We start from the raw sequence: 20,094 nt of genomic DNA, 5'->3' as shown, positions 1-20,094 counted from the left end.
TTAGAACTTCTTCACTTTCGTTCGCGCTAATCAAAAGCGTTCCAACGATCATCCACAGCGACCGCAACGCTTATCCAACCAGCATTCACTGCCGATGCGAGAGCCGTCTACTGTTCGTACTCGAAACTCGTACACACAACCGTGCACTGATCGCATTAAAATCGGATTCGTCGCCTCGTTCCTCTTCGACGTGCGGCCAATGGAACTTCTCTCTGTAATTTCGTCCTTGCGTGATGCCGTTTCTGCGCTACAATTTCGTATAAATCGTCATTCCGGTGAATTTTGAGCGGAAGATGGCGGACTCAATCGGACTTTGTGATTTTGGATGAATTTCTATGTTCAGAGGTTAGGTTGAGTTGAGTAATCGGCAAGGATAATATTTTGCGATAATTCGTTGGTGTTCGTAGAAAGTTTGGACAATGTTATATTTATCGATGATTAACTTTTGTTTTCAAAGTAAATTTATGTGTCGGTAGATGTCTTTAGAAATGGAACATTGTTATTGATGCATAGTAGGTATATCAACTCGATCGCGTCAGTCAATCGCATGTTACGGTTAAACGTGAAACGTCATATAATAAATGCATCCAAGTTTGAAATACGTGCTGTGCACGAGAGATTCTTGCGTGGACAAAAAGTTATTCTCAGCATGCATTCATCGTCCAGATATATGACCGTGCGATTTTCATGTGTTTCCTCGAATGAAGAGGGATACGACTGCGAATCATTTTAATAAGATGACGAATTGTAGAGCGCGATGCGTGAAGTGGCGTTGAAAAATTGAACGAGTATCCCTTGAAGACGCGATACATAAATCAGTTCCTCGTTACGACGGACTGCTCGACGCTTGAATGTAAGTTTTTACCAGCGATGGAAAGTATTTTTTTTTTTTCTATTCCATATAACTTAATCATATACATTTTAAATTTTCTACTGTATAATCGAAGACATCAAAGATACTCGATTCGAAAATGAAATTGAGCAAAAGTTCTCGATGAAACCAATAGAATTTTTAGGCAAGAATACCTACTTAATTAATATCTATAAATAATTTCTATAACTGCGATGGACAAATATTTTTCGCAAAGGAAAATAGGAAAGAATGTAAAACGTAGAAAACGGTACCTAACCTAACAAAATATCTGAATCCCTCGTACAACTCGTGGCGCGGATTACACGCCGCCGAGAAAGAGAAAGAAAAACAAAGATCCCGTCCAAGTAATCAATTCGTGTCTAAGAAACACGATTTAGATAGCTGGAAACTATCGATCATGGTCGAGCGAGGCGCGATCGTAATAAAAGGCGGGGACAGGTTGGATGAAAGAAGATGGCGGAAGTGGAAGCGGTTGAAAACGGTTTGAAAACGGCTTTCGGGCAAGAACGAGAACCCGTCGTGGAAAAACGTCGTTTCTCTACGTCAATTTTCCAGGCAACGTGGACGGGAAGGACATCCCTGTCAGTTGTGGACAGAAACCTCTCCCCCTCCCCCAGTCTTTTACTACTTTTTAAGAAGTCGACCAAGTTCGACAGCGAGTTCTTCTCGCACAATGGCGCTCGGATCTCGCCGCTTTCTCGTTCTTCTCCTCCCTCGATGAAGATATCCCTCCCCCCTTTCCATCTCTCATTGTCTTCCTCGCGCCTTCAAAATCCCCCGTCGTTTTGCCCGTTTACAAGGGGGCCCTTTATGCCGATCGCCCTAGATAAAGTTTTCAAGGCTCGTTAAATTGTTTTGAGATTATTGTCGCGCGGGTGGCGATAATTAAGTTGTGAAACTACGGAGGCTCGTTAAAAAAGTGCATAACGAGGTAAGCAGATCGAAACGATGGAATAAAGTTGGTCGAAAAAGCAAAGTTTGATAATTCCCTACCTTTCTCTTTTTTCTCTTTTTAAATCAAGAACTCCTCTTCCCAAACTCCTTTTTTTTTTGTCCAAAGTAATACCTCTGCAAATTCTTCCTCTTATAATCGTAGCATTTGAAAATAAACTTTCTTTTTTAAATTCCAAATTTATCGAACGAAACCCACCCGAAGAGGCTCCAGCTCGGCAAGAACCGTTCCACGATCGGGGAAAAAACAATCTACCTGTCGAATTCAATATCCACTCCAATCCCGTTCTCGGATGGGAACGGATCTCGCACGCTCGTCCCGTGTCCCGTTAAGATTCTTCATCCCCGTCTTCCTCCACGTATCTCCGGAATGCAGCGTGTTTCGATGATCGAGCACCCGATGGACGGCGAAAGTTGCGAGATGGATCGCCTCTCAACGGCTCTCCAGGAACGAACGTTGGCCGGCAAGCGACGGTCCATCGACACTCGCATCTTGGCTTCGCAAGGGGATCGCGAGGCGACGCCGCTAATTCAACCTCGACGAGTCGATGCTGACCGATAATAATATTCCATTACAGCGGCGAGGCCGTACATCACCGGTCGTCACGCGGATCGTCCACAACACGATACCATCTACATGAGGCGTTAATTACGTGCCGTCCTACCGCGTTACACCGCCACTCCACAGAGATATCTTCTGGGGAGAGAACGAAGCCAGGTGGAAACGGGATGCAGACGTCTTTCTCCTCGATCTTTCTCTCTCGTTTTCCCTCTCCTTCCCTCGTTCGATCCTGCTGCCCTCTTTTCTCTTATCTCGCCTCAACGCGGCGCAACCGCGTTAAATTCTCGGTTTACGATCTTACAAAGGATCCTTCTCCTCGGACGATACGCGGTGGAGGATGTTGGTTGAGAAATTGTAATTGGGAGCTGATTTTTAGAGATTGAGCAGATTTTGTAGATTGGATAATGGGGAAGATGTGGAATTAAGGCATGCTTTTAAAGATTTTCGCCGTTTAAAATGACAGTTAATATAAAAAAAATTGATGAGAAAATTGTAAAATTGTTCTCGAGCATGTTTTTCGCATTGGGAAAGCATTGCGTGGATAAAATTTTCTAAAAAAAATTTGCGACGCGCGGTTACACATAACTCATCGGCTAATACATGGAGGAAAGGGAAACATTATTTGGCGATGTCGTTATTTGCTGATTTACGATCTCATGGACAAACATAAACACGTTCGTCCAGTCGTTCACATTAATGTTTTACTTTTATTATTAACATATGCCGCGATGGTAATCGTTTAACGAACGCACTTGCACACCAGCTGCTAAACGCGGAGTAATTGCGGTGTGGAACAAGTTTGATTGCCAGGACTCGGTTGAACCGTAAACGACATAAATTGAAAGTAAATATAATTTAATTGCTTGCATTATTACGAACGTAATCGGGCACGTATCGACGTTTCGACTGGAACAGGAAAGGAGAGTAGCGTGAACACGTATCGGTGTAATAATTTCGAGCTCATAACTCGAGTTTTACGAAGTTATTTATTCGTCCACACCTGTTCTTAATATCGGCATAAATATCTGCAAAATTTTTTCAACTCTGTGAATTGTAATTTATTTCGAATCAATGTCGATAGGTAATCACGAATCTTTGTGTAATATTCAGAATAATAAAATGGAACGTCGAGATTTATAATAATTTATAGAGAATTTGAAAAAACCAGAAGATATCACGAAATGAAGATGGAAGAAATTAACGTTTTATAAACAATTTTCCATCATTCTTTTCTCGTTCATTACCCTAAAAATTATAAATCCTCTTCAAATCTTAATAAAACAAGAAATCTTCCTACTCTAATAGATGCCAATCTATTTTAATCGACACAAAATTACGCGAACCTATATACACTATTAGAGCCCGAATAGTTTGCATCACGTCTATATATTTCATTGGCGAATTAAATTGGCGAGGAATGTGCAAGTTGTTGATTGCGACGGAAGACGCTAGTTAAATTGATTCGATCCCAAGATACACGCAACGGGTTACTAATTCAGACGTTTCTCACCGATAAACCGAGTTATACGGTGTTACGCGGTACGTATAAATGGCGCGTAAGCGCGCCACACGCATACGCTTCTATTGGGCCGAGTCGATACGCGAGGAATTGTCAATTTGCTCCTTTTAATGAGAATTCAACTTGATTACGTTGGATGAAACCGCTACGCGAATGTAATCGATTTATTTGATCGTTGATCGAGTTTCTGGAATAATTACAATTTGCTGACAATTTGATATCAACCGTGCATTAACGAATCCACGGCTTTTGTCACGGCTTTTGAAAATCTTTGCCTTTACGATCGTCGAAAATTTCGATCGATTCTATACATATTTGCGTAATCGGGATTTGAACATTTTCTTTTTTTTTTTTTTTAGAAGGAGATAAAGAGAGGGAGAAATTATTAAAATCGTTTCAAGCATTTATGTATTTTAAACGGGCTCGTTAGTTGTGATCCTCTGGCAATATAATTTCGATAGAATTTTTTGTAACACTTTTAATAAGTATATAATACGATCGGTCATAAATAATGGAATCATTAAGCTGGTAACGAACAAAGTGTTAATTGTGAGTACGATTAAAAATAATATATACTATTAGGTGTTATATAAATATTAATGTAAAGTATCAATTTTTTATAAATTTATTTAATATAATTTTTATTGAAACGTCATAAATGATTCATTGGCAGAGATGCTTCGTCTACGAAGCGATTTTAATGTTGCAGCGATAAATATTAAAAGTTAATAGCGGTATAAGCATTAATTATTTGATTCATTATGTTTTTCTAGGATAGTAAATTATTGCCGATAAAGATCTTGTTTTAGCCTTCGCCACGGAAAAAACTCTAATAGTCTTAGATCCGGTGAACGTGCCGGTTATAATACACGCCCATTACGTTCAATCCAATCATAAACATGATTTGATAAACATAACAGTACATTCATCGTTTAACGATTTAACACTCCAGGAGACATGATGAATGGAATAATTAATGCTTGTTCTGTTATTACTCGAGGAAAGAACATCGTAATTCATTTTATTTTAGTTTTACAGTTTATCACTTTTGATTGAGAATATATATATATACGCGATTATACGAACGCGAGTAGTATTTTTATTAATAAATCTTAAAATTATCTTGGAATTCGAGTTATTAAATTTTTCTTATTAAATTATCTCTAAAAGATATTAATATTAAACGGTAATAAAATTAATGACAAGTATATTAGAAATTATTTATCTAATTATTGAACATTATTAATAATTAAAGTAATTTCTTTCTTTCAATTTAACGGAAATATTAATTTTATTCGGGACAAAAAATATTTTACATTCGAATTATATAAAATTAATTTTAATTAAGCGAATCTTTTAAAGCTTTTTTTTTTAATAATAATAAAACTGGAATATATAATAATCAAATATGGCAATTACTTGGATCGAAAAGTAGCAATTGACAAAGTTGAAAAATTCTCACGTTCTTCTCAATTCTCAAAAAAATTGTCGATAAGGAATGTCACAAAGATAATAATAATAATAATATTTTCGTTCTATCCCACTTGACGATTCCGATCGCCTATAATTTACGACGATTGGTCGGATAGGATGTCAAACGTATAAAGCCATCGGGTGAGAAAATGAGTAACGCGAATCCGTTCGAGCGAAAAGAGTGCGCCAACTGTCAGGAGACTTGGCGGAGGAGGAGAGAAATCTAAACTGCACTTTTGTGCGAGTAAACTTTAAGGAGTCGTGTGTCAAAATGTCGGGCCGGATGACGGAAATTCCCTTTAGTTACACTCGCGATAAAGCGAGCTTTTTTTTTTTCTTTATTTTGAGAAAAAGAAGGTTTAAGTTCACGTCGACACGAACAAAGAAGAATCGTCGCTCGAAGAAACCGCCACCTACTTATTGCGAATCTTCGTTATCATTTATCTTGCACGATCCTCGTTGCGCCGATATTAAATTTTTCAAGTGTGACGAGTGAAGAGAAGGAATATATTATTACTCGTCGTTACAAATATTTTCTTCTGGTGAAATAATGTATAATATTAATCGACTTACCAATCTCGTGCCAGTGATTGATTCTTCCCGAGTCTCGGCTGTGAAAAAAAGAAAGAAGAATACATTAAAATGTAGAAAAAAAGAGGAAGAAGCTTATTTATGAATTTACGACCAATTTAAATTTCCATCGAACGGGAGGAAAGGAGAACTAAGAAATAAGAAATCTCGCAAGAAATACGATGTTGGAAATAGATTCGACGAAATTCAGAGAAAATCTCGGTAAGTTTGCAGAAAAATTGATTGCTCCTCCCTCGGCAACCGGCATAACTTTCATTCTTCTTTTGAAACAATTGATTTCGGATGGGTCCATAAATAAAAGTTCACGAGATGCTTTCGAATAAAAAGTAAAATGTTCCATTCCCCTCTATACATGTATATATATATCTTCTTCCTGTTTGTAGATCAATTTATTCGTGGAATGTGATCCGACTACGTCTTTCGTTTCACGGCGGTTAACCAAAGCCCATAAAGAGATCTCGAACAATACACCGTTGCGCTACACGTAATGGCGCCATTACTATAAGTTATTAGCGCCACTGTGTGTAATGACACGTGCAATACGGTTAGTAATATAACGCGGAACGTTAGTGAATATTGAGGTGGAGTGGATGCATCAAACGTCCATAGAAATCGCAGCCACCTTCGAGCGATCACGTCTATTTGAAGTGTGTGTTCCGCGGCCGCATTAACCGGTCCTCCTATCTGCACACGAGGGAAGAACGGCCAAGATCCATCCATCCATTTCCATCTTTCCCGCATTAGAACTAAATACCGGTGTGAATTGTGAATTGATGGTACCGCACGCGTTTTATCGACGGATTAAAAGGCACGGAACACCTTCCGTTTTCCACCGATTAATGAAATTAATTGTATTTTGTGAATTTGCGAAGAAAGATCCGAGGATCTGCCGTTTATGGTAATTTTAACATTGTTCGAAATTCTTTACAAGGATTTCCAAAACTTACAATAAGAGAATTTGAGAATGGTAATGATTTTAAAAAGTGAATGTTTGAATTATCCGTTCGACGGCTGCTCGGAGAGTAATTTCGTTTTTTCACGCTAGTGTCGCTAGTGTCAAACGTTTATAACAGCCATATTTTGAGAGGTTATCTCATGGTTTATTTGTAAGAAAAATTCGCGCGTGATGCAAGACCAAAAGTAGCATTTTCGGCATATTTTACTTTTTAAAGGTACATATAAATAAGAAAAAAGTTATGAGGAAAAGTCGATTCCCCCAAATAACTCGACGATGACTTAGGTTGGAATTGGGAAAAAGTCAAAAGTCGCGGCGATGAAAAGCCATGAAAATTCTGCCGTCGTATTATCACCGGGGCTAAGAAATAAACGTCAGGCCGGAAGACCTCCTTTGCTCCTGAACTTTTTAATATGACACATAGCCTTCGTAGCGTGGCCGTTATAAGAACTCGCGCCGCGGAATTTAAATTCTTTTCACAGTTTTCTCGGGGAATCCGGCTTAGAAAACGAGCGAGGAGGGGAAAAAGGGGGGAAGGAGCGCAGAAAGAAATATTAATTCCAGGTTTTTTTCTCTCTCGCCCTTCCCTGCGAGGCTATACGTGGCTCTCATATTCCCGGGGAGGGAGAACGAGTGAAGAAGGTGGGAGAATAAATTTCCGTGTCTGAAAACTGTAATGGATGAACATGGGGCCGAGGAGCTAATACCCTTCAAATCGAACGATCCAGGCATATGCGAAAAAGAATTGGATCGTGTTACCCATTTTTGAGGAGATGGAAGCGATCGAGAAACTCGCTTCGAAATTACATCGAATATTGAAGATTGCGAGAGCGCTTTTCAAAATTGCACATTTAATAATCGTATTTGTGGATTTTTGCAAGGATTCGATGTCGGGACGTTTCAATCAAAGTGGGTAATTTTATATTAATAATTTGAATGTTAATCTTATTCGGTTTTATAAGGTTAACTGGATGTCTTATTTCCCTTGTGTCATAAATCATGTAATTGAAAAGCAAGGGGTGAAGTTTGGTGAAGTTTTGAACAGTTTTAATGAAATTTTATTCTTAAATGAGGAAACTCTGAGGGACGTTGGTATTATGAGTCGGTGTTATGACTGGTACTGTTATCTCAAATGGCCATAGTGTGTTTTAATAGACGATTCTACTCGCGGGATAAGTTTAATTTTAACATTACTTATCAAATATTAGCGAGTATTTCACCGTGTGTCAAATTGATTATTCTTACCGTGGCAAAAGTGTTACGCACGAAAATATTGCCAATATAAAATGATATACGCCCTGATACATTGTCTCTATAGAAAATTTGTCTGTATATTGTGTACATATATCGTGAATTTTGAATTCAATTAAGTTATAGCGTCCTCATTAAAATTATGATTTGGAATTACGTTCTAGAGTGAAGTTCGTATAAGAACTTTCACGAGCAAACTTAAAATATGGAATAATTAATTCCTTTCATTATTCCATGCATATGGTATAATATTCCTTTTAGCTACTACTTTTGAAATTGCTTGCTCTAAAATTAAATTTCACGTATTAATTATTATCCAGAGAGTTGCTCGCTCCAAATTTTTACCTTTTCAGAATATCATTATTTAATCTTAGTAAAACTATATCCACTTAAATATTTGTTTTTAAGAGAATGAATCTTAAAAACTTACGTTGCGACGTAAAGTAAAAAAGAAATAGAATACATATAATTCCACTAAAAAAAAAAAAAGATAATTAAGTTTTACAAGAAATTTTCATAAGAAAATACGTCTTCCTATACTTTACAAATTAACGTTTATCTAAAACCAAGGAAAGAATTAAGAATTAATTAAAGCAAAAGCTCCTTTCCCGCGCTGTTTATTCCTCCAATTTCGATACACATCCCGAACTGCTCGAACTTAATCGTCGAACCAGGTGGAAATAGGTGGATTCGAAAGCGGCAAGAGAATCAATCAGCTATTTCCACTGGAACACGTTCCGCGTATCGATAAAGCGTTACTTTATGGGTCATAACCGCGGCGAATGTACCGGTAATAACCGTAACATTAATAATTAGCCGTGTGCAGTGTGTAACACGTTGTCATGCGACTAATGCCGCTGAAAAGAGGGGTCGTAAAACCTATGCTTCCGGCGTTACCGCCTCTTTTTCTTTTCGTCGTGCGCTCTCCTTGCATACGGGCGCAGGGGGGAGGAGGATAGGATCATCCGGGCAGCGTTTACACCATCTCATCCGTCGAAACGATTCCTTTTCTCTCTCTCTCTCTCTCATTCACTCGTGGTATCGTGGAAACGATCGTTCGATGCGACATAAATCGAGGTGGTGGTACCATCGAGATTTGAAACTGTTGTACCGTTTAATCTGCCGATAATGGGGCATTTCGAGCGGGGAGATACGCAGTCGCGCCGCATATTTGTCTAGCTTGGTATAACGCGGAACTGTTTCCTGTCTGCGCGTAACATCTATGCGGAGAGGGTTAATATATATGTGTATATATATTTGTGGAACGATCTGTTTCGAATTATAAGAAGGTAAAATTTATTTCGAACAAGGCCTTCGTATCTGCGTGAATTCATAAAGGGCTTCCCTCAGATTTGCGTCGCTAAGGGGATATGCATCACTCGAGAGGATATAGGATCTTCTGTGTCGACGAATATGCATTTGTCTTGATTATTGAACCGCCAGATGGCTGACGATCGTCTTAGCGAGGCTGCTGCTACGATTATCACGTTTAATCAATGTGCCATACTAACGAAGCACGTTGCGAATTTTTAATTCATAAGAAGGAATAATTATAAAGTAAAAATGTTGCAATAAACGTCCATCTCTTTGCAATCTTATTTTTAGATCGATTCCATGATCTAACTTACGAAATAGATTAGATTAGATGTCGAGCAGCGTATAATTCATGAGAAGGAATAATTATAAAGTAAAAATGTTGCAATAAACGTCCATCTCTTTGCAATCTTATTTTTAGATCGATTCCATGATCTAACTTACGAAATAGATTAGATTAGATGTCGAGCAGCGTATAAAAAGAGAGAAAACAAATTAGAAATATTCTGTGCTTGTAAAGCGTTTGACAAAGGTACATCCAATAGAGATTCAACGACTCGTAGCGCAACGACAAAAGCTCCTCGGCTACCAGCCTCGGTTAAGCCGAGCAAGCCTCGAAGATAATCCAATGAAGAAGGAAGAAGAATGGTGAAAAGGTATTAAGGAGCAATGGTTTATAACACAAAGTGAAGCTGAGAAACTTATATGGCGTCTTTTGCCTCGTGACATATGTTTGAGGATAGAAGACCGGTGGTTGAATAAACGGCGAGGGATTTATAGAAATCCAGCTGGACATCTAGCTATGAGCGGCTTGTATTATCGTCGTTATGTAGTTTCGCACCGTCAACGGGTCCGCATTAACGTTTTCTTTCTCAATCGCTATCCGATCTTGCCATAATCCCTGTTGCCCATCGTATTCTCATCCACCGTGGCTGCGTATAATCACTGGTTCGCGTGATAGCACAATTTATTATACGGAATTTCGCCGGTTTAACATGCGCTAAAAAACGAGTTAACTTTTATTGAATTGTTTTCTAAACTTCGGGTTGTGCGTCGCGTCCCGTCACGGTGATTTGTTCTGGTAAATGGTAAAGGGGGATGATTTACAGGTATTTCTATTAATTTTACTTTCAATATTCCATTCGACGGTTCCATACTTCAATAGCCTTTAAGTATGTTATTTAAATTCCATATGCGTGAAATTATTCGTTATTTTCACGACTCCATTTATTGCTTTACTTTGGAGAGTTTCGATATGCCTTTTGGGAGATAGGCAGATTTTAATTAGGGATATTTCAGAAAATTTTCGACCAATCATTCGTATCCATAAACTTTCGATTATTATAGTCTTCTTTCTTCCATACAATTCGTCTTGAAAACTATCCTTTGCTATCTCCTTTAAAAAAATTGCTAAGCATTTACATTTTGAAATTTTAAAAGTTTGATCAAACTTTTTATCAAATTCGAGATATCGTCGATAACATTTTCACAAATCTTGAAAATTATTCGTTATTCGTTATTTTCACGACTCCATTTATTGCTTTACTTTGGAGAGTTTCGACATGCCTTTTGGGAGATAGGCAGATTTTAATTAGGGATATTTCAGAAAATTTTCGACCAATCATTCGTATCCATAAACTTTCGATTATTATAGTCTTCTTTCTTCCATACAATTCGTCTTGAAAACTATCCTTTGCTATCTCCTTTAAAAAAATTGCTAAGCATTTACATTTTGAAATTTTAAAAGTTTGATCAAACTTTTTATCAAATTCGAGATATCGTCGATAACATTTTCACAAATCTTTCTTCACGAAAAGAAAAATAACTTTACAAATTAAACTCAAACTCATCTTACAAGAAAGTATATTATAAAATTCCAACCCAACGATTTCTCGTTTACACCCTTTGCTCCTCCAACCCTCCTCCGTTAGAATATGTCCGAAGATGGGACCACAGAGGAGTCCTGTTCGCAACGATATGTTCCTTATTTATTATAAATTCTCGGCCAGGCTTAGGGGAAGTGGGAGATACGTACTTGGATAATAGTCTGAAACAAGTACACCTACACGAAAAGGGCGAGGTCAACTCGCCTGTCGCATATTAAAGACGAACACCGTGCTCACGTAATCCCCTCTATCTCGCGTTAAAGGGAGAGGAATGCGCATACGGGGCTCTTAAGCGGCTCGTTGTGTCGTGTATCGAGAAGGAAGAAAATTTCTCCTTGCTCCCTGCCCCTTTTCAGCACGAATTCATGGCGAGAAAGAAAACGCGGTGAATCGGCGAAAGGAGAAAGGGGCGAAATGGCATCGAGATCTCGAGCGAAGGAATTTCTCGAATGCTCGAACGATATCACGTTGACGGACACGCGGAAAGAATTCGCTTAGGCGCGCGAAGTATGCGCCTGGATCCTATTGCGTTCACATACAAAACTGCCGTGGAAAGATAATCAACGTCGCTTGGAAGCGTTTTACTTATCGTGTATGCTTTGGTATACTTTGGTATACGTGGTTTAAAATTAGGAGGACGTTTTGTCTTGCGATTAAAGTTAAATTCCTCTTGCTGGTGGAACTAGGCTTCTTTGAAAAATTGAAGTTCGAATCATCGATGTTTCTGAAGGAGGATCGTTAAGGATTTAATAATGTTGCTGGAAGAAGGAAAAATATTGTTTTGAATAATTTATAATCGATGATTGATTTTGCTTCGATGAATAAAAACTGTATACAAATTTTGTTTCGCCACTCTTGCATGTAATTGGAAAACTAAAACCAACTTGTGGAGAAAGAAAGAAAGAAAAAAAGGAAGCTTTAATAATCCAGTTCAAGGTCATGGAAATTGACGAGAAGCTTTTGACAACTCATCCGTAAAAAGAATTTTTCCCCGGCCAGTGGCCCGACAATATTTTAAGTCTTTCTCAGGAAAATGTTCAGGATGGTTCTCTTTGTCTTACCGACCATCCTTCTTCCTTTCCATCTCTGGTTTCCTCTGGACTCCCCCCAGAAATTTCCATAAAGAGCACCGAACCTCGTAGAAGTATCCGTACAAAGGATTGCTTTATGAATTTGCGCGAGATCTATCCGTCCAAGACGTGAATAATATGCACCTGGCGCAACCGTAGAATGAGCTACGTGCACCATAGTTCCTATTAACCTTCCAGCCCACGTCTCTCCACCCCGAATATTCGCCCGAATTTCCTCACGTTTTATCGCGCCCGAGCTCTGATTTCCACGCGAACCAAACTAACGACCTGGACGACCCGCTACTCTCTCTAACTGTGCTGCGATGATGATTCGCGAGAGAGAGAGAAAGAGAAGCGTCCTCATCTCCCCCCCTCCTACGAACGTTGTGCAACGACGCGTACAGAATTCAAAAATCTTCCTCTTCCTCGACCCAATGTCTTCGAAACACGCATACCGAGAGGCAAAAGGTCAATTGCCGCAGGTGTTTCTCTTGACGTACCTTGAACTCGAATCTCTTTCAGTGGTACGCTCTTGGGTAATGAGAATGGTAATAAGAGTTTAACGATGCGGGTGATTTGAATGTACGTACGTTATGTAGAATTCACGCTTATTATATGGCAGTTATCGTGCGCTTTTTCGTATTATCGAAGCTCGTTGAACGTAATATCTTTACCGGTTTAAATATCATTGAAGAGTTGCACTAACGATAGGATTGTCTTGTTGCAGCTAATAAAGGATCAGATCAATTCATTGTGTAACAGTTTTATTCTATTTAATTCTATTTCTGAAGTTAAACTTAAGATTATTTTAGTAGCAGGATTATTTTATCTGCCTCATAAAATCTGTTTAATTTACAAAATGCAAGAGTGAGTGGATATTTAGGAGATAGTTGTGAATCGAAAAAAGAAATTATTGTGATTTAATAGACTCTCTAATGCTCGACTAAAGAAGAAACTTATTTTGATGCCAAAATGAGGAGCGTTTAACCTAACCTAACCAAAATCTCTAACGTAGGATTCATCGATCGGTAAAATCGCAGAGGCCAAGACCGATCGATAAAAATATTAATTAGTCGCCAAATATATACAAGTTGCAGTCAGCATATAAGTAGCCTACATAAATTGCCAGCTGAGCAGCGCATACCTCGAACAATAAAGAGGGGAAAGGAACAAGCACGATGACGTGCGTGTACAAGCGGAAAAGAGGAAGCAAAAAAAAAAGTGAATTGGAATAAATTTACACAAAACTTATCTTCTCATCTATCTTAATGAAATATTTTAAGCAACTTTTCCATAATTTGAAAATTTTAAAACAAATATATAGGTTATTCAAAAATGACGCTAAAGTAGCGCTAAGAAATTTGATTAACATATTCAACGATATTCAATCGCGACTCTCTTTTTATCGAAACGTATGAAAGGATGATCTAATAGAAATCACTTCGTTACACATATACGAAACGAGGAATGGAAATACGAGGCGTAACGACTCGCGTGCTTATGTGCCAGGAACTAACTTGTGCACAGGTGCATCCTGAGTGTAGATTCACTCGTGTGCCAATGTACGCCCTTCCTGTAACGGTGTTTACGAGAAGCAGTTTCAACCAGATCTCTAGAGGACTGGCAGACGAGACAAACCGAAGTTAGACAGACGCTTCGAACTGTGGGTGTTATCGAGTAGGTTAACTCGCGTGTTCCACTCGTGGTTGACCATATACATGCAAAATACCTTTGCATCGTAATGACGGAACATCCTTTGCCGTAGTTTATGAAAATTACCGCGTTGTAGGGCTGAAGATAGGAAAGCAGTTTCGGAGGAACGATCTGTTGCTCTTTCGGATGTTTCTGGTGGATAAGCTTCAACTTTCGAACTTTAGCCAATGAACCCTTTGTAGTTTTTAAGACGTCATCGAAATTTAAAATTAACTTTCATTAAAAATTATTGAAATAAAAACTACAAGAATTGACATATCCTGTCCATTCCGAAATATTTATAAATAAATAAGAACCTGCAAATTTATTAATTTCGGGACTCGAATGAACAATTCAAATCGTATAAAATAAATCTTCGATCATAAATCGATCATAAACGATGCAGTTCTTTTGTAACGTTAGTTGTTCAAAAAAAAAAAGAATCACGAATTTTACGAGACAGACATGTACTCGATGACGATGATGAAAGCTGTTTGGTCGTAGAAGGTTGCTGTTGCTCGAGTGTACAGGTCAGGAAGGTCGAGGACCTCTCCGATCCGCCGGTTTATTAGACTCGGTCAAACTAGAAAACGAACCAAGTTGCGACTCGAATAATTATACAATCGACGTAACATTCTTTCTATTCCATTTCCATTGACCTTTTCATTCTTCTCCGCCTTCTTCCTTCCCCGAGACGTATGTCTTATTTCGACGTTAACGCGGATATTTCACGCGTCCCACTTTCTTCTTCGTCATCGAATCGACGAGAGAGTCGATTGTCTCGTTTTTGCGACTTGGCTCGCCGTTTAACGGTACCAGGCCAAGATTGGTGTGTCCCTCGAGTCATCGTTATTACGCTCATTCTCATCCCACGAGAAGTTATCGATACGATAAACAAGTTGACCGGTACAGATTAGCACGTACGTACGTAGATCAAGCTGGTGGGCGGGCCAGGATTATCGGGCGCAATAAGGAAAATGCAAATCGATGCTCCTTAACCTAAGAGCCACGATCTCGTGATACGTAATTCGAATCGATACGGGCGAGGCCAATGTGAGAGATCGAAGGAGGAACCAGATTAACTGGATAAACTGGAATATTCCACGTGTTGGCCGAATGCTGTTACAGATCTTTTCATTTTCCTTTTCTTCTTCTTTCTTCTTCCAACGTATACGAGGGTTAATTAGAACCTTGGAGCGCGATGTATAGGTAGGAAGAGGAGGCCAGTCTCTCATGAGTGTCACATGGCAGTGACCCGGAGATCAGTGTCCAACCTCTAATTTCCTCCCGTTACCTCGTATCTATACCGTTGTGTCGTATCTATACGTGGTCACACTCCTGTGCCAACCCTCCTCCCCAGCCCTCCTCTCCATTCTCCTCGCGCTCCTTGTGTTGTCGTCGCCTATGACCCGACCTGAATGTACACAACGGGGCCAATAGCAATTACGGGTAGCTGTATGGTCCCCCTCGTGAACAATGAGCCGATAGTTTTGATCGAGTTATGCCACGATACTCGAACAGCGAGGCCACCTTTTATGATTCGTGGCAATTCGTGGATATCGAACCGTTGGAACGATTAATAAATTCCAGATGGGAGGAAGATTGTAATTGATCATTTTCAGACGTCCACGCGAGTGTTGAAAGATAGTTTATCAATTTGTGCCATTATATATATAAATTCACAAGAACTCGATCATTACTCTTATTAAATTGGGCTCTACTGGTCAATAGTAGAGAATCGTCCACACGACAAAGATTAATTCCCTTCGCTATTATTTCCGAGACGCTGTCATTTTAGTCATTACTCCAACATTATTTACAGGAGTAAAAGTATGGAGTGGCATAAACGACCAGATACAATGTCTCAATGGATATATATACTTATATCAGAGGAAGATCAAATGGCACCTATTAAAATTATCATTGCTTACTCTTCCTTCGAACTCTTGTTGAATTCAACGTACACGAAAAATTAGGTTATCTACCGTTTCTGATACAATCTATTTTAATAATCAATTGTCATTATTATTCGTCGACGCGATGAAATAAAAGCTGCCGTTTCGCGTTAACGAATTCGAAATAACGGATATCAACGGATATCATGATCATCGTCAAACGGCACATGATCACGACATGTGATGAGGTAGACCGCAACAACAGACGGAGGAAAATTGAAGTAAAATCACTTAAGTGTTTACCCACGTTCTCGATTATATACGATGAACCCTCGCCACCAAAATAATTATCCTCCGCGCTCCGTTATTCTATTCAGAGTACACAATATGCTCTATTACACATATATATATATATAGAACTAAATATTCCCAGACTTAAAAAGCATGAAAGAAAAGCATTTGTAAATTATGCAATCTTGTTGTATTAAAAAATTATATACGACTTACGTAATGAATTCCTACAATTTAAAATCCCAAGTGTTGCACATAGGTTCAAATTTTAAAAAAGATAATTTCTCCTTCGCAATTGATACAAACGACTTCCCTATTACTAGCCAATTACATTAGTCTCGATATTCCTCCGATAAATACGGTAATAACAACGGTAATACTCCGTCCCTTCTCAATTAAGTAATACGTTGCTAATTTAATGCTCTTTTCCCTCTAATATCAATTACGACGTAAGCAACCACGCTGAGAGAGTGCCAGAGTTCCGCTCTGATTATGATTACAAGCACTTTGATCTATCAATGGGATCAAAGAAAGCAATCAATCGTGGGGGGGGAGCATCGGTTAACTCGAACGTAATAATTATCATGATCTCGTGCGGATCCCTCGCTTTGGGTCGCGAATCCTCTCCGCTAAGAGGGTATTAGAAGACGGTATAGAAGGGGAGAGAGAGGAGGAGGGAGAGGGGGAACGAATCCACGAGAGCGAGAGATTTAATGCGGGTCTTATCAAAGAATGTCGAGGTCTAGATAAACCCGATATAACCTTATTCTAACATGTGAAATAGAACCAACGTTGGCCTTCGAATAACAGTAAATCGGTTCCATTCCGTTTGTACGACATTTCGATTAGTATCTCTCGTGCTCTAGCCCTCCGGTTCGCTTTGTTGTCCATCGTTTTGCTACGTGGAAATTATTCTTTTCGATTTCAACAAACGATTCAGAGCGTTGAACAGAGATGCTTTGCTATTGGAAGGAAATCCTGTCTTCCGTTGGATGAGAGAGAGAGAGAGATATTCTAATTTATGATAGAAAACGTCAAGATAGGGCACGGTTTCGTAGACGGTAACGGTACAACAGTGTATATTTCATCGGAACGTTTCGATCGACACTTGGCGAGCTCGCACTTTATTAGCCATTGTTCGTATTCTCATTAACATTCGTGTGATTTTTTTCTCTTTTTTTTTGAAACGGGGATGAAAAATGGCACTTGACGACCCCGTTCTTTACCTTCTTATTTTCAAAGAATGATTCGTGTAAGCAATAATTTTGAAAGATATTTAGAAATAAATATCTACGACGCCATTTGAAAAGAATTCTTTTATATTCCTATTATATATTGTAAATTGTTGTATTTTAAATAAAAATGGTAAAATTGATTAAAAAATATATTCATAAAAATTTTGAAGCTCTCGCAAAATTAAAAAAAGTTCAGAATTTTAATTTTTTCAATTTATTTTTGCGTAAATATATTTTAAAATGAACATTATTCGTGTATAAAAATAACATTAAATTCATCAGTCACTGTTGTTTAAATGCGAGACGGGATTACAACGAAGCAAATTGAATTATTTCACATGTATAATATACTTCTTTTGAAGCGATATTAAGCGACAGTTCTAAAGGCACTTTAAACAAAATTTAAGTCGACTGAAACAATTTCATATTTTACATAGATAACGTAATAAAAGGATATTGTTGCGTATGATCTCCCTTTCATATGCTAATTATGTCAGTTATAAATATACAGAAAAATTAAAGCTTTCAAATATTATATTTGTTTGACACGTTCATAATTAAATTTGCTCTTTACCTATTATTATTTCTTTTTTCTTGAACCACGGAAACAAATGTATCATAATTTCAACAGATTTAATAATTTTGTTCCAATTCAATAGAAAAAAAACCTAATTTATTTTATATTTATAAAGTAATGAAGAAAAAATCAGTAAGCAATTAAATGACAAATATAGATACAACACGTTGAGAGATTATATAAATATAAATGAAAAAAATATCTCGTATAATAAATTTGACCATACATTGATACATCGTATGCGAGAAAATTAAATGGATAGATCTGGCAAAGGATCCGTTTTTCAAGTAGATATCGCAGAGACGAATGGTACAGGCATTAATGTTTCAGTATTGACGCTCATTTACGTCAAATGGGGAGAGGGAAAGGGGCTTTGGGCCGCAGCTGCGCCCAGGATCCGCGTATGTTTCCCAAAGAGGTCAGTCGAGCAATTTTCATGAGCAAAATCAAAGAACACTCTCGGCCGCCAAAAAGCTTCGGCGGTCAAATATTGATTCGAAGTCAACTGTGAAACGAGTGAGATAAAACGATGGATAACCAGAGTGAAGAAAGTATAAATGGTGAAAAGGGTGAATTTATACGAATGGAGCGAGCAAGTGGACGGGAGATAAAGGAAACCGCCAGAGGAATGGCGCCGATAACACGCGCCATAATGATGATGCAGAGTGTGCTTTGGAAATTGGTGGACCGTGGAGGCAAACGAGACCTTGAAAGAATCGAAGGTGTATAAAAGAATTTTTCTTTATCGATTGATCACAGTGATCGATAATACCAGTAAATGGATTTCGATCCACTATCTTTTTTTTCCTTTTTGTTTTTTTTTTTTTTTGTTTCGACCGTCTTTGCCCTTCTTCTCTGAGCTTTTAGCCTCGTTACGACACTAATTCATCTTTTCTGTCAAAGGGAAGAGTAGCAATTCTTTCGGAGAGAAAAAAGAATATCGTACATTTAGTTTCTTCCTGGGAAAGAAAAGGATCGCATTGACAGAGGTACTGTCGCAAGATTAAATGATTGTGTAAGCGGCAAAGAATTATTCGCAACAGAGTTTCTGAACGAAATAAAATTACGAGAATCGTATTTTATTATAAAAAGGAAAAGTGATGATGGCTTTGACAGATAGAAGAAGAATATCAAGTTAACAAATTAAAGAACTAATTATTAACAATTATTACAAACTCAATTGTAACAAATTATATCGCTGATAACCACAAAACTTTTCAATTATCAAATTCTTGTAAATATTAAATTAATATTTAAGCATCTTTAATAATAATGACAAAGAATAAAATTTTGAAAGTAATTATTTGACAAATAGGAAATAAACAATCTTCAAATATAGATAATAACAAAAATTTCATCGTATCGTGTATAATAAAATTTTTTACGTGCCACGAAAAAGAAAAAAAAAGAAAAACATCCTCTGTTACAACAAATATTTAAAAAGTATCGTAAAATAAACATAAATCTGTTAAATATATTCCGAAAACGATTCTATTTGCAATGCTGAATAGAACGTGTTGTAAATTGAGAAAAGGATCGCTACGAGTATCATTCGCACTAATTAACGTTGAAAGCGAATTAATGAAACAGTTTGACATTGCATAAAGTTATCATTGACGATATTCATCGAGTCTGAGGTAACCATCTACCTACTACTAACTAATGTAGCTTCTTCAAGTATAGATTACCGTTAAAGGAGATCGCTATCGGAATCGGTAGACCACCCATGATGGAGTATCACGAAGGGTCGAATAATTTTTTGCTGAGACGACGTACTAACGAATGGCTGGAAGTCATCGATGAACTATTCCTAACCCGTTTATTTCTTACTTATTCTTACTTACCCTGTCGCCCACGATCGATACAATCGTCATGAAATTTCAATCCGAATGTAATCATTTCGATAAATCCCCCCGCGGGGGATTTACGGTTTGATTCCATTGTCCCTAGTTCATATC

The 20,094-nt window shown here is 38.0% G+C and overlaps 2 protein-coding genes across 5 annotated transcripts in view; one reads left to right on the top strand and one right to left on the bottom strand.

Annotated features, from left to right (window-relative positions):
- LOC108003939 (autophagy-related protein 16-1) overlaps positions 1-20,094 on the top strand; it is a 490,268-nt gene that overhangs the window by 365,120 nt on the left and 105,054 nt on the right. The gene's annotated exons all lie outside the window — the stretch shown is intronic.
- The window catches only part of LOC108003938 (uncharacterized), a 193,918-nt gene that overhangs the window by 135,879 nt on the left and 37,945 nt on the right, over positions 1-20,094 (bottom strand). Inside the window, exon 2 of the mRNA XM_028669762.2 lies at positions 5,953-5,990. The gene's annotated coding sequence lies outside the window, so the exon portion shown is untranslated. The remainder of the gene's footprint in view (positions 1-5,952; positions 5,991-20,094) is intronic.

Source organism: Apis cerana, linkage group LG9 (genome assembly GCF_029169275.1).
Source record: "Apis cerana isolate GH-2021 linkage group LG9, AcerK_1.0, whole genome shotgun sequence".
In the NCBI taxonomy this organism is placed as follows: domain Eukaryota; kingdom Metazoa; phylum Arthropoda; class Insecta; order Hymenoptera; family Apidae; genus Apis; species Apis cerana.
The sequence above is the reverse complement of the archived record's forward strand: the minus strand, read 5'-3'. Positions and strand labels throughout refer to the sequence as shown.